The sequence below is a fragment of the Trachypithecus francoisi genome, unplaced genomic scaffold (assembly GCF_009764315.1).
Source record: "Trachypithecus francoisi isolate TF-2019V2 unplaced genomic scaffold, Tfra_2.0 Lachesis_group1, whole genome shotgun sequence".
NCBI classification, from domain to species: Eukaryota; Metazoa; Chordata; class Mammalia; order Primates; family Cercopithecidae; genus Trachypithecus; species Trachypithecus francoisi.
This window is the reverse complement of record NW_022681454.1, coordinates 92,826,725-92,846,942: the sequence shown is the minus strand read 5'-3', so window position 1 is coordinate 92,846,942 and position 20,218 is coordinate 92,826,725.

Genomic DNA, 20,218 nt, shown 5'->3' with positions numbered 1-20,218 from the left:
TTTCTAGAAGTTCAGTTTGGGCCTTTTTAGCATTTTTCATATCTCTTCTTAATATGCTCATTGTTTTCCTACCTTTTTGAATAGATGGAGTATAGTTATCATAAGTGTGCTTATCTACTAAAGTTGGTTAATCTGTGTTACAAGCTTTGTTTCTATTTACTGATGTTTTTTCACCATTATGGGTTGTACTTTTCTACTTATTCATATGACTGATAATTTTTTTTATTGTGGTAAGAAACTCGTCTCATAAAAATTTGCCATTTTACTCATTTTAATTGTATAATTCAATTGTGTTAAGTATATTTATATTGCTGTGGAACAGATCTCCAAAACTTTTTAATCTTACAGAACTGAAACTCAATATCCATTAAACAGCAGCTCTCTTTTCTCCTGCCTCCTCCAATCCGTGGTAACCACTACTGTTTACCTTCTGCATGTAAGCATATACCTACTTTAGATACTCATACAAATGGAATTATACAGTATTTGTCTTTTTGTTCCTGGCTTATTTTATGTAATGTAATGTCCTCAAAATTCATCCATGTTGCAGTATGTGACAGTATCTCCTTCCTTGTTAAAGTTGCATAGAATTCCATTGTATGTATCTACCACATTTAGTTTATTCATTTATCATTTGATGGACATTTCAGTTGCTTCCACCTTTTGGTTGTTGTGAATAATGCTGTTATGAACACAGGTTTACAGATATCCATTCGAGATACTGCTTTAAATTGTTTTGAATAAATACCCACAAGTGGGATTGCTGAATCATATGGTCGTTAGTTCTGTTTTTAGACTTAGGATTGTCTTGGCAATGCGGGCTCTTTTTTGGTTCCATATGAACTTTAAGTAGTTTTTTCCAATTCTGTGAAGAAAGTCATTGGTAGCTTGATGGGGGATGGCATTGAATCTATAAATTACCTTGGGGAGTATGGCCATTTTCATGATATTGATTCTTCCTATCCATGAGCATGGAATGTTCTTCCATTTGTCTGTGTCCTCTTTTATTTTGTTGAGCAGTGATTTGTAGTTCTCCTTGAAGAAGTCCTTCACATCCCTTGTAAGTTGGATTCCTAGGTATTTTATTCCCTTTGAAGCTATTGTGAATGGGAGTTCACTCATGATTTGGCTCTCTGTCTGTTACTGGTGTATAGGAATGTTTGTGATTTTTGCACACTGATTTTGTATCCTGAGACTTTGCTGAAGTTGCTTATCAGCTTAAGGAGATTTTGAGTTGAGACGATGGGGTTTTCTAAATATACAATCATGTCATCTGCAAACAGGGACAATTTGACTTCCTCTTTTCCTAATTGAATACCCTTTATTTCTTTCTCTTGCCTGATTGCCCTGACCAGAACTTCCAATGCTGTGTTGAATAGGAATGGTGAGAGAGGTCATTCCTGTCTTGTGCCAGTTTTCAAAGAGAATGCTTCCAGTTTTTGCCCATTCAATAAAATATTGGCTGTGGGTTTGTCATAAATAGCTCTTATTATTTTGAGATATGTCCCATCAATACCTAATTTATTGAGAGTTTTTAGCATGAAGGCTGTTGAATTTTGTCAAAGGTCTTTTCTGCATCTATTGAGATAATCACGTGGTTTTTGTCGTTGGTTCTGTTTAAGTGATGGATTACGTTTTTTGATTTGTGAATGTTGAACCAGCCTTGCATCCTAGGGATGAAGCCAACTTGATCGTGGTGGATAAGCTTTTTGATGTGCTGCTGGATTCGATTTGCCAGTATTTTATTTAGGATTTTTGCATCGATGTTCATCAGGGATATTGGTCTAAAATTCTCCTTTTTTGTTGTGTCTCTGCGCTTTGGTATCAGGGTGATGCTGGCCTCATAAAATGAGTTAAGATTCCCTCTTTTTCTATTGATTGGAATAGTTTCAGAAGGAATGGTAGCAGCTCCTCTTTGTACCTCTGATAGAATTCGACTGTGAATCCGTCTGGTCCTGGACTATTTTTGCTTGGTAGGCTATTGATTTTTTGCCTCAATTTCAGAGCCTGTTATTGGTCTATTCAGAGATTCAACTTGTTCCTGGTTTAGTCTTGGGAGGGTGTATGTGTCCAGGAATTTATCCATTTCTTCTAGATTTTCTAGTTTATTTGCAGAGAAGTGTTCTAGTTTATTTGCGGAGAAGTATTCTCTGATGGTAGTTTGTATTTCTGTTGGATCGGTGGTGATATCCTCTTTATCATTTTTTATTGCATCTATTTGATTCTTCTCTGTTTTTTTCTTCTTTATTAGTCTTGGGAGTGGTCTATCAATTTTGTTGATCTTTTCAAAAAAACAGCTCCTGGATTCATTGATTTTTTTGAAGGTTTTTTTTTTGTGTATGTGTGTGTGTCTCTATCTCCTTCAGTTCTGCTCTGATCTTAGTTATTTCTTGCCTTCTGCTAGTTTTTGAATTTGTTTGCTCTCTCTTCTCTAGTTCTTTTAATTATGATGTTAGCGTGTTGATTTTAGATCTTTCCTGCTTTCTCTTGTGGACATTCACTGCTATAAATTTCCCTCTATACACTGCTTTAAGTGTGTCCCAGAGAATCCGGTATGTTGTGTCTTTGTTCTCATTGGTTTCAAATAAAATCTTTATTTCTGCCCGCATTTCATTATGTACCCAGTAGTCATTCAGGAGCAGGTCATTCAGTTTCCATGTAGTGGAGCGGTTTTGAGTGAGTTTCTTAATCCTGAGTTCTAGTTTGATTGCACTGTGGTCTGAGAGACAGTTTGCTGTGATTTCTGTTCTTTTACATCTGCTGAGGTGTGCTTTACTTCCAACTATGTGGTCAGTTTTGGAATAAGTATGATGTAGTGCTGAGAAGAATATATAGTTGTTGATTTGGGATGAGAGTTCTGTAGATGTCTATTAGCTCTGCTTGGTACAGAGCTGAGTTCAAGTCCTGGATATCCTTGTTAACCTTCTATCTCATTGATCCATCTAATATTGACAGTGTGGTATTAAAGTCTCCCATTATTATTGTGTGGGAGTCTAAGTCTCTTTGTAGGTCTCTAAGGACTTGCGTTATGAATTTGGGTGCTCCTGTATTGAGTGCATATATATTTAGGATAGTTAGCTCTTCCTGTTGAATTGATCCCTTTACCATTATGTAGTGGCCTTCTTTGTCTTTTGATCTTTGTTGGTTTAAAGTCTGTTTTATCAGAGACTGGGATTGCAACCCCTGCTTTTTTTTTTTTTTTTTTTTTTCGCTTTCCATTTGCTTGGTCGGTCTTCCTCCATCCCTTTATTTTGAGCCTATGTATTTCTCTGCATGTGAGATGGGTCTCCTGAATACAGCACACTGATGGGTCTTGACTCTTTATGCCAGTCTGTGTCTTTTAATTGGGACATTTAGCCCATTTACATTTAGGTTAATATTGTTATGTGTGAATTTGATCCTGTCATTATGATGCTAGCTGGTTATTTTGCCCATTAGTTGATGCAATTTCTTTCTACCATTGATGATCTTTACAATTCGGCATGTTTTTGCAGTGGCTGGTACCATGTTTAGTGCTTCCTTCAGGAGCTCTTGTAAGGCAGGCCTGGTGGTGACAAAATCTCTCAGCATTTTCTTGTCTGTGAAGGATTTTATTTCCCTTTCACTTATGAAGCTTAGTTTGGCTGGATATGAAATTCTGGGTTGAAAATTCTTTTCTTTAAGAATGTTGAATATTGACCCCCACTCTCTTCTGGCTTGCAGGGTTTCTGCAGAGAGATCCGCTGTTAGTCTGATGGGCTTCCCTCTGTGAGTATTGACTTTTCTCTCTGACTACCTTTAACATTTTTTCCTTCATTTCAACCTTGGTGACTCTGGCAATTATGTGTCTTGGGGTTGCTCTTCTCGAGGAGTATCTTTGCGGTGTTCTCTGTATTTCCTGAATTTGAATGTTGGCCTGCCTTGCTATGTTGGGGAAGTTCTTCTGAATAATATCCTGAAGAGTTTTTTCTAACTTGGTTCCATTCTCCCCATCATTTTCAGGTACACCAATCAAATGTAGATTTGGTCTTTTCACATAGTTCTGTATTTCTTGGAGGCATTGTTCATTTCTTTTTACTCTTTTTTCTCTAAACTTCTCTCTTTATTTCATTAATTTTTTTTTTTTTTGAGATGGAGTCTCACTCTGTCACCCAGGCTGGAGTGCGGTGGTGCGATCTCAGCTCACTGCAAGCTCCACCTCCTGGGTTCATGCCATTCTCCTGCCTCAGCCTCCTGAGTAGCTGGGGCTACAGACACCTGCCCCCACGCCCAGTTAATTTTTGCATTTGTAGTAGAGACGGGGTTTCACCATGTTAGCCAGGATGGTCTTGATCTCCTGACCTTGTGACCCACCTGCCTTGGCCTCCCAAAGTGCTGGGATTACAGGCAGGAACCACTACGCCTTGCCTATTTCATTAATTTTATCTTCAATCACTGATACCCTTTCTTCCACTTGATCGAATCGGCCACTGAAGTTTGTGTATGCATCACGTAGTTCTCATGCCATAGTTTTCAACTCCATCAGGTCATTTAAGGTCTTCTCTACTCTGTTTGTTCTAGTTAGTTATTCATCTAATCTTTTTTCAGGGTTTTTAGTCTCCTTGCAATGGGTTTGTACATCCTCCTTTAGCTTGGAGAAGTTTGTTATTACTGACCTTCTGAAGCCTACTTGTGTCAACTCGTCAAAGTCATTCTCCATCCATCTTTCTTCTGTTGCTGGTGAGGAGCTGTGATCCTTTGGAGGAGAAGAGGTGCCCTGGTTTTTAGAATTTTCAGCTTTTCTGCTCTGGTTTCTCCCCATCTTTGTGGTTTTATTTACCTTTGGTCTTTGATGGTGACCTACAGATGGGGTTTTGGTGTGGATGTCCTTTTTGTTGATGTTGATGCTATTCCTTTCTGTTTGTTATTTTTCCTTCTAACAGTCAGGTCCCTCAGTTGCAAGTCTGTTGGAGTTTGCTGGAGGTCCATTCCAGACCCTGTTTGCCTGGGTATCACTAGCAGAAGCTGCAGAACAGCAAATATTGTTGTCTGATCCTTCCTCTGGAAGCTTCGTCCCAGAGGGGCACCCACCTGTATGAGGTATCAGTTGGCCCTTACTGCAAAGTTCTCCCAGTTAGGCTACATGGGGGTCAGGGACCCACTTGAGGAGGCAGTCTGTCTCTTCTCAGAACTCAAATGCCTTGCTGGGAGAACCACTGCTCTCTTCAGAGCTGTCAGACAGGGACTTTTAAGTCTGCAGAAGTTTCTGCTGCCTTTTGTTCACTTATGCCCTGCCCCTAGAGGTGGAGTCAACAGAGGCAGTAGGTCTTGCTGACCTGTAGTGGGCTCTGCCTAGTTCCCCAGTTCTAGCTTCCCTGGCTACTTTGCTTATCTACTCAAGCCTCAGCAATGGCAGATGCCCCTCCCCCAGTCAGGCTGCTGCCTCATAGGTGGATCTAAGACTGCTGAGCTAGCAGTGAGCAAGGCTCTGTGGGTTGGGACCTGCCGACCCAGGCACGGGATATAATCTCCTGGTGTGCTGTTTGCTAAGACCATTGAAAAAGTGCATTATTTAGTCAGGAGTGTCGTTTTCTCCAGGTACAGTAAATCCCCTGACCCTTGTGCTTCCCGGGTGCAGCAATGCCCCGCCCTACTTTGTTTCACCCTCCATGGGTTGCACCCACTGTCCAACCAGTTCTAATGAGATGAACCAGGTACCTCAGTTGGAAATGCAGAAATCACCCATCTTCTGCATGGATCACACTGGGAGCTGGGGACTGCAGCTATTCCTATTCAGCCATTTTGGAACCTATTGGCCTTAAAGGGATCATCTTGTTCAACCACTTCCCTGCTTTAAAGTCAAAGCAAAACACAACCAAACAAAACTAAACAAATAAAAAAAATCTTCAGTACTTTACCACTAGCCTATTGATTGAAGTCCCAACTCATGGTTTTCCACGTTAACCACTACAGCTTCAATTTTCACTATTGCTACTTTATGCTCCAGGCATACTACCTTTTTTTGTTTTTGAGACACAGTCTCACTCTGTCGCCCAGGCATTATCTTGGCTCATTGCCATCTCTACCTCCTGGGTTCAAGTGATTCTCCTGCCTCAGCCTCCTGAGTAGCTGTGATTACAGGCACCCAGCACCACACCCAGCTAATTTTTGTATTTTTAATAGAGATGGGGTTTCACCAGATTGTCCAGGCTGGTCTCAGACTCCTGACCTCAGGTGATCCACTCTTCTCGGCCTCTCACAGTGCTGAGATTACAAGTGTGAGCCACCGCACCTGGCCGAATTAAACTTTTAACCCTTTAAAAGTGCCATGTTTTCTATTTCACTTCCCAGCTTTGCCTTATGTCTCAGCCTAAACATTTTATCCCACCTTCTCATCCTTCTGGTCTCAGACTCACACACCTCCTCAAGAGTACCCTTTGCCTAAAATTCAACTGAGTAGCCCATATTTACTTCCATAGTGTCTTGTGCAGGAATTGTTTTCTCCACAACAGAGAAAACAGAAACTCTGAGAAACTGACGTGCCCAGTGGCTCACAGCTACAAAGTAGCAGAGCTAATTCCTAAATCCCAAACTTCTAGGGCTTATTTCATTATTCTATAGCATCCCGTAGTATGCTTAGTTTCATCTCATCAAATATGTGCTCAGATATTATAGAATTATTTTCTGTTCCTTGAAAGTTCCATGTGGGTTCATTTCTCTATTTTTTAACATATTCTCTGTTTCTAGATTAACTTTGTTTTCCGGTCTACCTGGGAAACATTTATCTTCAAGACCTAGTTGTAGAATGTGAAGCATTCTCTGGTCCAACCTCCCTCTTCAGGGTCATTATGAGGTATTTTGGTACTTAGTTCTTGCCACTTTTATGAGGTTAATGCTATCTGTTGAAATGTCCTATTATATGTTTACCTTTCCTGTTAGACAGTAAGCTTCTTAAACACAGGTATTCGTCTCCATCACTTCTAGATCCCTGGCACTCAGTACAATGACCAACACATATTAGGTTTTATATATTTTAAACCAAATCATGGAAGCACATGTAAATTAACTTGCATTCATTTTTCACATTTCTTTTCTCCATGACAGCATGGACATTGTCCACCTTCTCATCAGGATAAGGTATGTAACCTATCTGTGCAAAAAAGGGCCTTGCATGACTTTTCAAAGTTTCCAGCTCCAAGACCTTGTTACTAGAGTTAGGTATTTATATAGGTACTAACTGCTGCATGGGAGTTTAATTTCAGACTTTTCTATTTTCATATATTCTCAATATGAGATTGTGGAAATTAATGGAGGCTTCTTGTGTTTTTATTACACACACACACACACACTTATTCACAGCCTTTCCAATATCTCCTTCAAACTGGGGAATTAAGAGCTGTATGAACAGGGGAGGGTGGTGAAAAATGAGGAAAAGCAACCAAGGTTTTGAGGTTGAGCGACATGACACGAGAACTTCTTCCTCTGTCTCGTACTCCCAGTCTCCAGTCTCTGTCTCTATCTAGGCAATGGGGTGAGAGGGAACGGCACTGATGGAGAGGCTGCTGTAGGAGCTTTTGCATCAGGTGGAGAGCCCATTCTCTGTGTTGTCTGAACACAGACACACACAACTCCCTCATGCTCCATGGTCTGCAATGTGCTGCAGCAACTTACCTTTTGCACAAATGTAAAATCAAGCAATCATTGTGTGTGGTGGTATAAAGATTTGATGGCTTCCAATCCCCAAGTACAGGCATAACTCATTTATTGTGCTGTGCTTTATTGAATTTGGCAGATATTGACCTTTTTACAATTTGAGGATTCATGGCAACCTTGCATTGAGCAAGTCTATTGGCACCATTTTTCCAACAGCATATCTCACTTTGTGTCTGTGTCACATTTTGGTAATTCTTGCACTATTTCAAACTTTTTTATTATTATATATCTGTTATAGCTATCTGTAATCAGTGATATGTGATGTTACTACTGTAATTGCTTTGGAGCACCATGAACTCTGCCCACACAGGACAGCAAACTTAATCAATAAATGTGTGTACTCTGACTGCTCCACCAATCAGCTATTCCCCACTTTCTCTTCCTCTTTTTGGGCCTCCATATTCCTTGAGACACAATACTGAAATTAGGCCACTTAATAACTCTATAATGTCCTCTAAGTCTTCAAGTGAAAAAAAGAGTCACACACCTTTCACTTGAAATCAAAAGCTGGGAATGATTTAGCTTAGTGAGGAAGGCATGTTGAAAAACTAGATAGGACGAAAGCTAAGCCCCTTGCACCAAACAATTAGCCATGTTGTAGATGCAAAAGAAGAGTTCTTGAAAGAAATTTAAAGTGCTACTCCAATGAACACACAAATGATAAGAAAATGAAACAGTTTTACTGTTGATAGGAAGAAAGTTTGAATGGTCTGAATAGATGATCTAACCAGCCAAAACCTTCCCTTAAGTCACAGCCTAATCCAGAGCAAAGAAATAACTATTTTTAATTCTAGGAAGGCCAACAGCGATGAGGAGGCCGCAGAAGAAAAGTCAGAAGCAGGCAGAGGTTAGTTCATGGGGTTGAAGGAAAGAAGCCATCTCCATAACATAAAAGTACAAGGTGAAATAGCAAGAGCTGATGCAGAAGCCAATGCAAGTTATCCAGAAGGTCTAGCTAAGATAATGGATACAGGTGGCTACACTAAACAAATAATTTCTAGGTAAACATTATAGCCTTCTATGGGAATAAGATGCCATCCATTGGCTTTTATAGTTAGAGAGGAGTCAACACCTATCTTCAAAGCTTCAAAGGATAGGCTAACTTTCTTGTCAGGGTTAATGTAGCTGGTGACTTTCATTTGAAGCCAGTGTTCATTTACCATTCTGAAAATCCTAAAACCCATACATATTAAGCTAAATCTACTCTGGTTGTGCTCTATAAAGGAAAACAAAGCCTGGGGGGACAGCAAATCTGTTCATGGCTTGGCTTACTGAACATTTTAAGCCCACTCTTGAGCCACACTCCTCAAAAAAGGATTATTTAAAAAATATTACTACTCATTGACAATGCACCTAATCACCCAAGAGCTCTGATGAAAATTTAGAGGGTGACTAGTGTTGTTTTCATGCCTGCTAACACAGCATCCATTCTGCAGCCCACGATCAAAGAGTAATTTTGATTTTCAACTCTTACCTTTTAAGAAATACATTTCTTTAGGCTATAGCTGCCATTGATAGTGATTTCTGTCATGGATCTGGGAAAGTAAATTGAAAACTTTTTGGAAAGGATTTACCATTAAGAACATTCATGATTTATGGGAGGAGGTCAAAATGTCAGCATTAGCAGAGGTTTGGAAAAAGTTGATTCCAACCCCCATGAATGATTTTGAGGGATTCAGTACTTCAGTGGAGGAAGTAACTGAGATGTGGTGAAATAGCAAGAGAACTAAAATTAGAAATAGAACCTGAAGATGTAACTGAATCGCTGCAATCTCATAATCAACTTGAATGGATGAGAATTGCTTCTTATAGATGAGCAAAGAAGGTGGTGTCTTGGGATGGAATCTATTCTGGGTGAAGATGCTATAAACATTGTTGAAATGACAACAAAGGATTTAGAACATTACATCAACTTAGTTGATAAGGCAGTGGCAGAATTCGAGAGGGTGGACTCCAATTTTGAAAGGAGTCCTACTGTGGGTAAAATGCTATCAAACAGCAGTGGCAGAATTCGAGAGGGTGGACTCCAATGTTGAAAGGAGTCCTACTGTGGGTAAAATGCTATCAAACAGCATCACATGCTACAGAGAAATCATTTGTTCAAGGAAGAGTCAATGGATGCCACAGACTTCATTGTCTTATTTCAAAAAACTACCATAGTCACTCCAGCCTTCAGCAACCACCACTCTGATTGGTCAGCTGCCATCATCATGGAGGCAAGATCCTCCATAAGCAAAAACGTTATGACTCGCTGAAGGCTAATGATCATTATTATTTTTTATCAAAACTGTTTTTAAATTGGGCCAGGTGCAGTGGCTCAGGCCTGTAATCCCAGTACTTTGGGAGGCCAAGGCGGGTGGATCACGAGGTCAGATCAATACCTTCCTGGCTAACACAGTGAAACCCTGTCTCTACTAAAATTACAAAAAATTAGCCAGGCGTGGTGGCGGGCGCCTGTAGTCCAGCTACTCGGGAGGCTGAGGCAGGAGAATGGCGTGAACCCGGGAGGTGGAGCTTGCAGTGAAGCGAGATCGTGCCACTGCACTCCAGCCTGGGCGATCCGTCTCACACGCACAAAGACAAAACAAAACAAAACAAAACAAAAAACTGTTTTTAAATTAAGTTATGTATGTATTGGCTTTTTTAGACATAATATTATTGTACACTTAATAGACTACAGTATAGTGTAAACATAACTTTTATATGCACCAACTGAAAAACCAAAAAAAATCAGTGTGACTAATTTTTATCACTTTATTGCAATATTTGCTTTACTGTGGGGGTCTGGAACTGAATCTTCAATATCTTCAAAGTATATCCATAATCATGAAACTTCTGCTGAAGATTTCTTTTAGTTCTCTCTCCTCTGTCTTTTTCTTTCCCCATTAACCACCGCCCGTGAAGAATAACACACAAATATTTGATCTTTCCTTGGGGTTGCTGGAAATAACATGAATTGGGAGCCGGAGAATCTTAGGTTGGAATTCTTCCTTCACCATTTATTAGTGATGTAAACTTGAATAAACTGCACAATCATTCTGAAGCAGTTTTCTCACCCATAAAATGGACTTAATAGCATGCATCTCACAGTGGTTCAAAGGACTGAAGGAAACAAAGAAGAGGACAATGCTGATGCCTGGTAGGTCTAGCTCAGCAAGTGTTAATTCCCTTCTCCTTTTCCCTTACTTTCTCCTTTCTTCCTATCTGTTGGTTCAATTGTTAATGGGCTATGAAATTCTCCAAATATAAGGAGTAAAGGAGAGAAGAAATACAAGGGACCATAATAGAGCCATTGCTCACTGGGAGTAGAAAGCATATACTTAAAGTGCTGAGGAGTATGTTTTGAAATTCTTTATGAAGCTTGTCATCAAACCTTATAGTAGGATTTTTCTTTCTGAAAGCTTGTGAAGCTCCATTGTTTCAGTTTGCTCTCTGTCCTTTGGAAATTATTAACTCCAAGAAAGGCATCCAAGCTCCTCTTTAGGTCCTGATATGGTTTGGCTGTGTCTCCACTCAAATCTCATCTTTAATTGTAGTTCCCATAATCCCCATGTGTCATGGGAGGGACCTGGTGGGAGGTAATTCAATCTTAGGGGTAGTTACTCTCATGCTATTCTCCTGATAGTGAGTTCTCATGAGATTTGATGGTTTTATAAGGGATTTTTACTCCTTTTGCTTAGAAATTCTCCTGCCTGCCACCATGTAAGACATGCCTTTGCTTCTCCTTTGTCTTTTGCCATGATTATGAAGACTCTCCAGTGATGTGGAACTGTAAGTCCATTAAACCTCTTTCCTTTATAAATTACCCAGTCTTGGGTATGTCTTTATAAGCAGTGTGAGAACACACTACCACAGCTCCTAAATCAGTAGTTCTTAACACTGGCCGCGTGTTTGAACTACCTGGGGCACTTACTGCAATTATTTTTAAAGTTTCTAAAAACATGCAAATGCTGGGGCCCCAATTTAGACTTATTAAATCAGGATCTCTAGGGATGAGGCCTTGACATTGGTATTAAAACAAAATTCTCTAAGTTATTGCAGTAATGATTGAAAAGTTTGGTCTAAATAATAATGTCACTATGATGTTCATGCAATGTCTGATGGATAGTAATAGTTGTGTGGTAACTTTAAAAAGGACATGAACCAGGGGAAAATTAAATGGACAAAATGTAGAAAGGGTATATATTATTTTAAAATTTTGTTTGTAAACTCTATGGCAAAGCAGAATCCCCAAGGTCAAAAACAATCTGTAAATATGATAAATTCCAATGTGAAGAAGAAAACCACTTTTTTTTTTTTTTTTTTAATGAATCAGATGGAGCAGCATTGGGGAGGTTGCTAATTGGACTCAACGAAGGGTTGGAAAATCTGCATTTTCTTTTTTAATTAGAGAAATCAGGTATAGAGTCAACATTTCCAAGAATAAGAAACTAAAAATAATAAAAATATGGCATACTAAATTCAAGGCAGCAGGTAAAGAGGTGTATTTATTGGTATAACTTGAAATATTAACCCCTTGGAAACAGCAGATATCTCTTTAGTCAGAAATGGAAAAGAGCTATTATCAGATAACAGGGCCGATTCTCCTGGGAGCCTCCTGGATTGTGTCTAGTCCCCAGATAGGGGATAACACACTCCTCCCAGCCTGAAGGCCATCCTCCTAAGTACTCACTTGGCAGGCATCCTGGAAAATGGTTGTGTTGTAAGGGCTAAGTTACTCTTCTCAGAGATCTCTATTAGACATGATAAAGAAAAAAAAAGCTCAAAGCGCAAACTGTATACAATCCAACGTACATTTTAAAAGATGTACTAGTGAGCATTTTATAGAGTGGGTCAGATTTTCATTCTGTGAGATTCAAAAGAAGAAAAGAACTCTTTGAGTTGAGAACCTCGCTTATTGTTTTTAGTGATGGCGTTTAGAGACAAGCGATCCAAGAGACAATGCATTTGAAGATCGTGATTTTATAAGCAATGGAAGTTTCAGGTGTCAGTAACCCATGTTGCACTGGCTTCAGGTGATTGGTGACAGTTATTTCAAAGTACTTTAACACTGTTATTTGTAGAAAATAAATCCAGTATAAACTTTTGCTGAAAAAGGGGCTTCCTTTTTCTTAACTGCAGCAAGCAAACATCTATTGTCAATACATTGACAAAAAAAGGAAAACATAAAAAAACAAATGAACAACTCGGCCCTTTTTCTGGGACCAGACTGACTGATTTATATCTTCAGAATAAGACTTGCCGATAAATATAATTATTAACTTAAAGCTTATTGCAGTTTCTCAGAAAATAATTCCAAATTGTCTCAACAATGACAATCTTGCTAGATAACAAATCTTGATCAATTTATGTTGGATTATTCATTTCTTTTTCTTTTTGTATCTTTTTTTTCCCTGCATAGAAACACCATCATGACTACCAGTTGGGGAAAAAAAGGCATATTTCCTCAAAGGCTTATTATTTTCCAAATTGGCATTGTTAAGGAAGATTTCAACAATCTTCCGATGGTGTACAAAATAAATTATATCCTTTCTAAGACTAGTTGCTTCTGAAACAAAGTTTATCTTTTTTTTGTTGTTTTCTTTTAGAAAGCTACCTGATCCTCAGTCACAACTGTTTACTTACCTAAGAGTAAGTGTTAAAATCTCCTCATTTTATGTGCTCAAAAGTTCTAGTAACTTTTAATATTTTTTCTCATTAACTTTTGCTCAATATATGCCTTAAATTTGATGGCCAAATGTTATTGTTAGCTCAAAAGGGCGTGACTGCTGCTTGTTCTTGGGACATCTCTTGGTTGTTTTGAGCCATGACTCAGAGCAAGAGGTCACTTGGTGGAGACTATGCTGTCTTCCCTGTGGGGGTGGTGGGCGCAGAAGCATCTGCTCTGAAGAGCAGGTTCCCTGCCTGCCTGCTGTGTCAGGATTCAGAAATATAGTGGCTGTAACTTATGATCCAACTGAGGATGCGTAGAACTGACCTTCACACACAATTAGTAGTGGGCCAAGCTTCCTTGTGACAGCCCTGGGTTTTAGTTTGGGTGAAGGTTGTCACTGCATAGCCAGAATCCGAACAAAGGAAACAGTCCATTTTATAAAACACAGACATAAATTCCAACCAAAAAGATGATGTACTTCTTTTATAAGCTATAGTTCATAACTTTATTACAACATTGTTTTAAGTTCATAACTTTATTAATTTTCCACTTGAGAAGTGATTATTTATTTCAGAAATTATTATTTATTTCACCTTAATTTGTTACTACCCTCCTTCGTTTCAGAAAGAATTCAATTTATTTGGCTTAATGGAAATGCAACAAGACAAATAAAATGTAAGCATGAATGGATGAAGAAAAGAAGATATAATGCACATAGGGTAATTATCTATATATAAATTCATGGTAGCACTTTAATTGTAAGTAAAAGTAGAAAATCATAGCACATATTGTTGAGAAACAAAAATGATTCAGGACTATTTTATTATAAAGTACTAATTTTCAAAATTAGATATGACTGTTGTCATATGTTTAATAACAGCACATAAAATTAGAGTGATCTTTAGTTCATCTTTTTTTTTCTGGACATGGAGAAAGTCATAGCATAGAGAAAGCATGATATTGCCCTAAGTTTCCATGAATTTTCTTAAGGAGCATTTTAACTACAGTTATGGTAAGAAATATTTGAGAGCATGGGACTATCTTATAATATAAATACTTTCAATAGTCCTATACAATTTTCCCATTAAAATACATGGAATCAACATAGAGACAACATACATGGAATCAACATGTATATTGTTTTATTCTTCATATTAAATATTATACATATGCACATATTTTGAATAACAAAATTCTGTTGGCACCAAAGAACCAAGGAGAAAATGTGACACCACCAGAGAGAAAATGTTTATAGGAGCACTTTGAATGCTGTTCACAGCTAAAGACAAAAGCAAAACCAAAAAACAAAAAACAAAAGTAGAACATGACAAATACAATGTTTATGATGTACATGCTACTTTGGTATATTAAAATTTTTAAAAATAAACAGTTCTACTACCCACCAATACAAAGAAACAAGGTTAAAAACTCTCCTTCAATGGAAAATTTTAACAGGAAGAAAGACAGTGGAATGAGGATTTAATTTTTGTTTTTGCCAGATAGAAAATTTACTTCTTTAAGTTTTTAATTTATGTCATCACACGCTTTGTTATATTAAATAAAACATTATTTAAAGTAGGCACAGTAACAGTGACTGAGATAAATATGTAGGTATTGAATTCTACCAGGTAGAGTTATTTTGTTATGGCTGGTTATCAGAATAGCAATAAATTCTTAGGCACAAAACTTCTACCTATGTAAGAGGAGACTGTGAAATACAAAACATTTAAGTATTGCAGTGGAGAAACTGCCTTTAAAAAATAAAAGAAGAGCATAGAGGTTAGAGAACTGTTGATTAATGAAACCCAAGCTCACAATATATGTTTCTACAAGAATAGTCCTTCTAGGGGAAATATTGTTTGAGGTCTCAAAGAAAGCCATGCACAATTTGTGAATTACTGTGGGGGAAAGTGAAAAACCTGTATGATATAAGCACTTAAGTGAAAACGTAAAACGTGGTTCGAGGCAGCTCTAGCTACCACAGGGACTACTAAGATTAGCACTGGCCCTGACACTTTGTGGTCCATTGGGCTTGGAAGTAAGAATTTATCTTAAACGATCACCTTCAGCTTCAGTTATCTTACTTCTATGGTTTATACATCAAAATAAATGATCCTATGTAGGCACATGGGACTCAGTGTGAACTGTTTTCAAGTCAGCCAGCAACTGAGCAACTTTGATTTCTGTTTTACAGAAGACTCTGATGGGAAGTTTGTACTTTTTTTTTAAGCAGCCATTCATTATTAGGCCCAGACGTGATATTAAAGCCAATTCTCTCTGCAATGTTGAATAAAGAATAGCAGCAGTTGGTGTGAAAAAAGTGCAATATTCCCATGAAGATTTGGCTTATGATTGAGAAAAAAATGAATTCATTAATTTTTGTAAGCAATGTCTTTTAAAAGTGTAATCAGTGTTGTATTCAAGAGGTAAGATGAGAAAATGTTGATTTAACCAGTATAAAAAAAGGAACAATGATCTCACTAGCTACTTATTTCACAAAGACTAAACCTAAACCTAAATAGCAGACATTTAAAAAGATGAGTCCAGAACATTACATTGTACCACAGATGTTGTATGTCATAGGAAAAACCTGATGTCACTAACCACATTCACTTTAAAAATAGATGGAAAACATCAAGGTCAATTCACAAAAAATTTACTTCTGGTAAAATGCTCTTGGATTCTACTTTCTAAGCAAAAACAAAAAGCAGAAATCATAGAAGCATTCACAAGGAGAGGAAACTTGAAAAAACACCACTGTACTGGCAAATGTTTTAATAATTGTAAAGTGTCCTTAGACATACGGGCTTTCCAGTTGATCAGATGAGAAGAAATAGGCTACTGCTCTATTTTCTAAGATGATAAACAGAGAGAAAAGTAGTGGCAGGGAGATAAGGACTAGAAGGAGGAATTCTTTTAAACATCGTCTTAACTGCTTGATGTCTTATTTGTGCAAACAGTATGTTTATCCCGTAAGAGATAATACTAACTGAGAAACACAAGGGAAATAGCATCATTAGTTAACATGGAGGCTTTACTTATTAGCTTTATTACTATAAATACTAATGATTCCTGAATAGGCTTTTAGTCTTTAACTTGAGCTTCATTCCTTCATAATAGCTATATGACGACAGAGCAAGTTCTGAGGAATAAGATCTGAGAACCTGGGGAAAAAAATCAATAAAACTAATTTGAGAACTCATCTGAGGTAAATACAAAGTCATAAGCAAAGTGTTTATAAAAATTTTAGGAATTCATATTGTCCCTTCACAGTGTCTACAAACTAAAGAATAACATGTTGGAAAAATTTTCACTTACGATATTATTAATTGTAACAGGTAACACTTGTAAAAACCTAAATCCATGAAAGGTAATGTTTCACGTGCTTTACATGTGTTAACTTATTGAATTCTCATTGTAGGAAGCAGTGGGACGTGGGTACTAATATTATCTCCATTTTGCAGAATGAAGAAATAAGCCTAGGTAGTTTAAGTAACTTGCTCAGTGTCTTATAGCCAGTCATTAGAGTCCAAGGCAGGTTTTGAACTCAGGCAGCCTGTCTCCAAAGTTCATGCTTAATTGCTATATGACAGGTAAGTGGATGGTTTATTCTTTTTTTTTTTTTTTTTTGAGATGAAGTCTTGCCCTGTTGCCCAGGCTGTAGTGCAATGGCATGATCTTGGCTCACTGCAAACTCTGCCTCCTGGGTTCAAACCGTTTTCCTGCCTCAGCCATCCAAGTAGCTAGGATTACAGGTGCCTGCCACCCTCCCAGCTAATTTTTGTATTTTTAGTAGAGATGGGGTTTCACCATGTTGGCCAGGTCAATCTCGAACTCCTGACCTCGTGATCCGCCCAGCTCGGCCTTCCAAAGTGCTGGGATTACATGCGTGAGCCACTGCACCCGGCCGTGCATAGTTTATTCTAACTAGAAAAAAACAAAACAAAACACTGGATCATGAGTTTTCGTTTAAATATATCTTCAGAGGTGTTGATTTCGGTTAACTATTGTTTTACGTGACAAACACTTCCTGATGAAAATGAAGGAAAATTGTTTGTGTCATTCAAAACCCTATCTGCATTATTTAGTAAACTTGGGAAATCAGAAAAAAAAATAGAGAACGTTTAGCTTTGAGAAATGTTTTAGGTTTCTGCATTTTTCAACTGAAAGCTATAACTTGCTTCTTAGCTATCATACACCCATAGGAACACAAGAAAACACAATCAGCAAAACAGGCTACCAGATGTAAATATTCTCACGTTGTCTCCACCCTGCTACCAGAGCTGGTTAGTGTTCCAGCAGGAGGGGTGGTGGTTGTGGTAACAGCTCTCAAGGAAAAAGCTACCCATGAAATGACTACATGAAAAGGGAATCTTGGCCGGGCGCGGTGGCTCAAGCCTGTAATCCCAGCACTTTGGGAGGCCGAGACAGGCGGATGACGAGGTCAGGAAATCGAGACCATCCTAGCTAACACAGTGAAACCCCGTCTCTACTAAAAACACAAAAAACTAGGCGGGCGAGGTGGCGGGCGCCTGTAGTCCCAGCTACTCGGGAGGCTGAGGCAGGAGAATGGCGTGAACCCGGGAGGCGGAGCTTAAAAAAAAAGAAAAGGGAATGTCTCTGTCACGGTCCTTAGCAGCACGGGGTGTTTTGAGGGAATGGTTCAGACACTAAGCATAGTAGACAGGGGTACTAGGACAAGCTACAATTATTCTCATGGTCATGAGCCTTTTAAGCAGCATGGAATGGTTTGAGGAAATGGTTCAGGCATTGAGTAAGTAGGCAGGGGTACTAGGACGGCCTACATTAATTCTCACCAGCAGACATCCTTCGTCCACTGTGGATCTGAAGAGCACTGAAATATGAGATACATATTCAATTATCAGGATGTGAGGGGAATTAAGGGAGCAAAAGAACTTAGTAGTAATTCAGTTAAAGTGAGGTAACCTGGTGAGGTAAGAGGGGAAGTGAATATTTTACTTGATTCTAACACATTTAATTTGTCTTTCAACTAATACACAGAGACAACAATTTCAGACAATAGAACGTTCTATTTCAGTCTCTGATTAGACCTTGCCACTGGATTTTTCCCCCCCAGGGCTGACAAGAATCAGTCATAGCAGTAATTTCCTATGAAAAAGAAATCCTATCAGGCTCATGTCTGGGTCTGTGGAGTGGATGGATTGCTTCTCTTTTTATAGAGCCAAATCATTTTTGTAGGACTCAGCTTTCAAGTGTATAAATTTCAGTTTGGAAATTATTTCTTGCAATATTGCTTTCAGTAATTCTTTTTAAAACATGAATTAGCTGAGTCAATCCACCAAGGAACAGAGTGTTTCTGCAAAATAATACGATAATTTGTATTGAAAATGTGATTGAGTACTGGGAAGAAATAAAAGAAACAAAAAGATCACAAAGTTATAGCTATTCAAAATATGGGATGAAAATATACCTTCTTTTGTTTGATGTAATGTATCTAATTTTTCATCCCACTTTCTCTTTCTATTCCTTTATTCTCTCTCAACTTAGACAGTGTCTCCTCTGTGTATTTATTACGAAGATTCCAGTTGTGACTCACAATTCAGAATTCATGCTGACAGCCTACAGAAAAAATTCTCAATTACTGAGATAAATTTCAACATTAACAAAAAGTAAGCCTTTTCCTGCTATTACTTTTTTTTTTTTTTGGAGACAGGGTCTCGCTCTGTTGCCCAAGCTGGAATGCAGGGGTGCAATCTTGACTCACTGAAACCTCCGTCTCCTGGGTTCAAGTGATCTTCCCACCTCAGCCCACCATATAGCTGGGACTACAGGCGCATGCCACTATACCAGGCTAATCTTTGGCTAATCTTTGTATTTTTTTTTTTAGTAGAGACAAGATTTTGCCGTGTTGCCCAGGCTGTCTGGAACTTCTGAGCTCAAGTGATCTGACTGCCTCGGCCTCCCAAAGTGCTAGGATTACAAGTGTGAGCCATTGCTATTACATTTTTTATCAGTATTAGGGTGTAGTCAAGCCTCTTTCTTATAGGCCAACAGGTTTTCATTGCTGTGATACTTACATTTTAAACATTTTAATATACATATGTGTGTGTACATATGTGTATACATATATGCATGTGTATATTTATATGTGTGTGTATGTGTATGTGTATATATATAATTTTTAGAGACAGGGTCTGGCTATGTTAATGAGGCTGGCCTCGAACTCCTGGGCTAAAGGTATTCTCTCCTCTCAGCCCTCAGCTTCCTAAGTAGCTGGGACTATAAGCATGCACCAGTGTGCTGGCTTGATCAGTTATATTTTCATCAAGCACTTATGAGCACAAAAATTAAATCCAATGAACACAAGATAAATGTAAATATACTCAACTAGGCTATGAAAAATGGCTTTTGCCTTATACCGAAGGAAGTTCAATAATATTTTATATAAAAATTAAATTTAGGGCAATTAGCAATCAAGCATATTCTTTGAGGTTTTTTTCGTTGTTGTTATGGTAACAGATTTGCAATGAAACAAATGCCTTAGTTATAGCATTCAATGATAAAATGCCTTGATAGTACAGAAAACAGGAGAGCTATGATGAAGTGGAGAAACACTGTAATAGAAATTCTCTGATCTAGGTTTGGGTCCTGGCTGGCCACTTACTACTAGTAAAGTCTTGCTGGAGTAAGCCAACTTGTCTGTCTGGGGTCCATTTTTCTTATCTGTTCAATGGGGTAGTAATTTTTTTTAATTATTATTATACTTTAAGTTCTAGGGTACATGTGCACAACGTGCAGGTTTGTTGCATATGTATACTTGTGCCATGTTGGTGTGCTGCACCCATCAACTCGTCAGCACCCATCAACTCGTCATTTACATCAGGTGTAACTCCCAATTCAATCCCTCCCCCC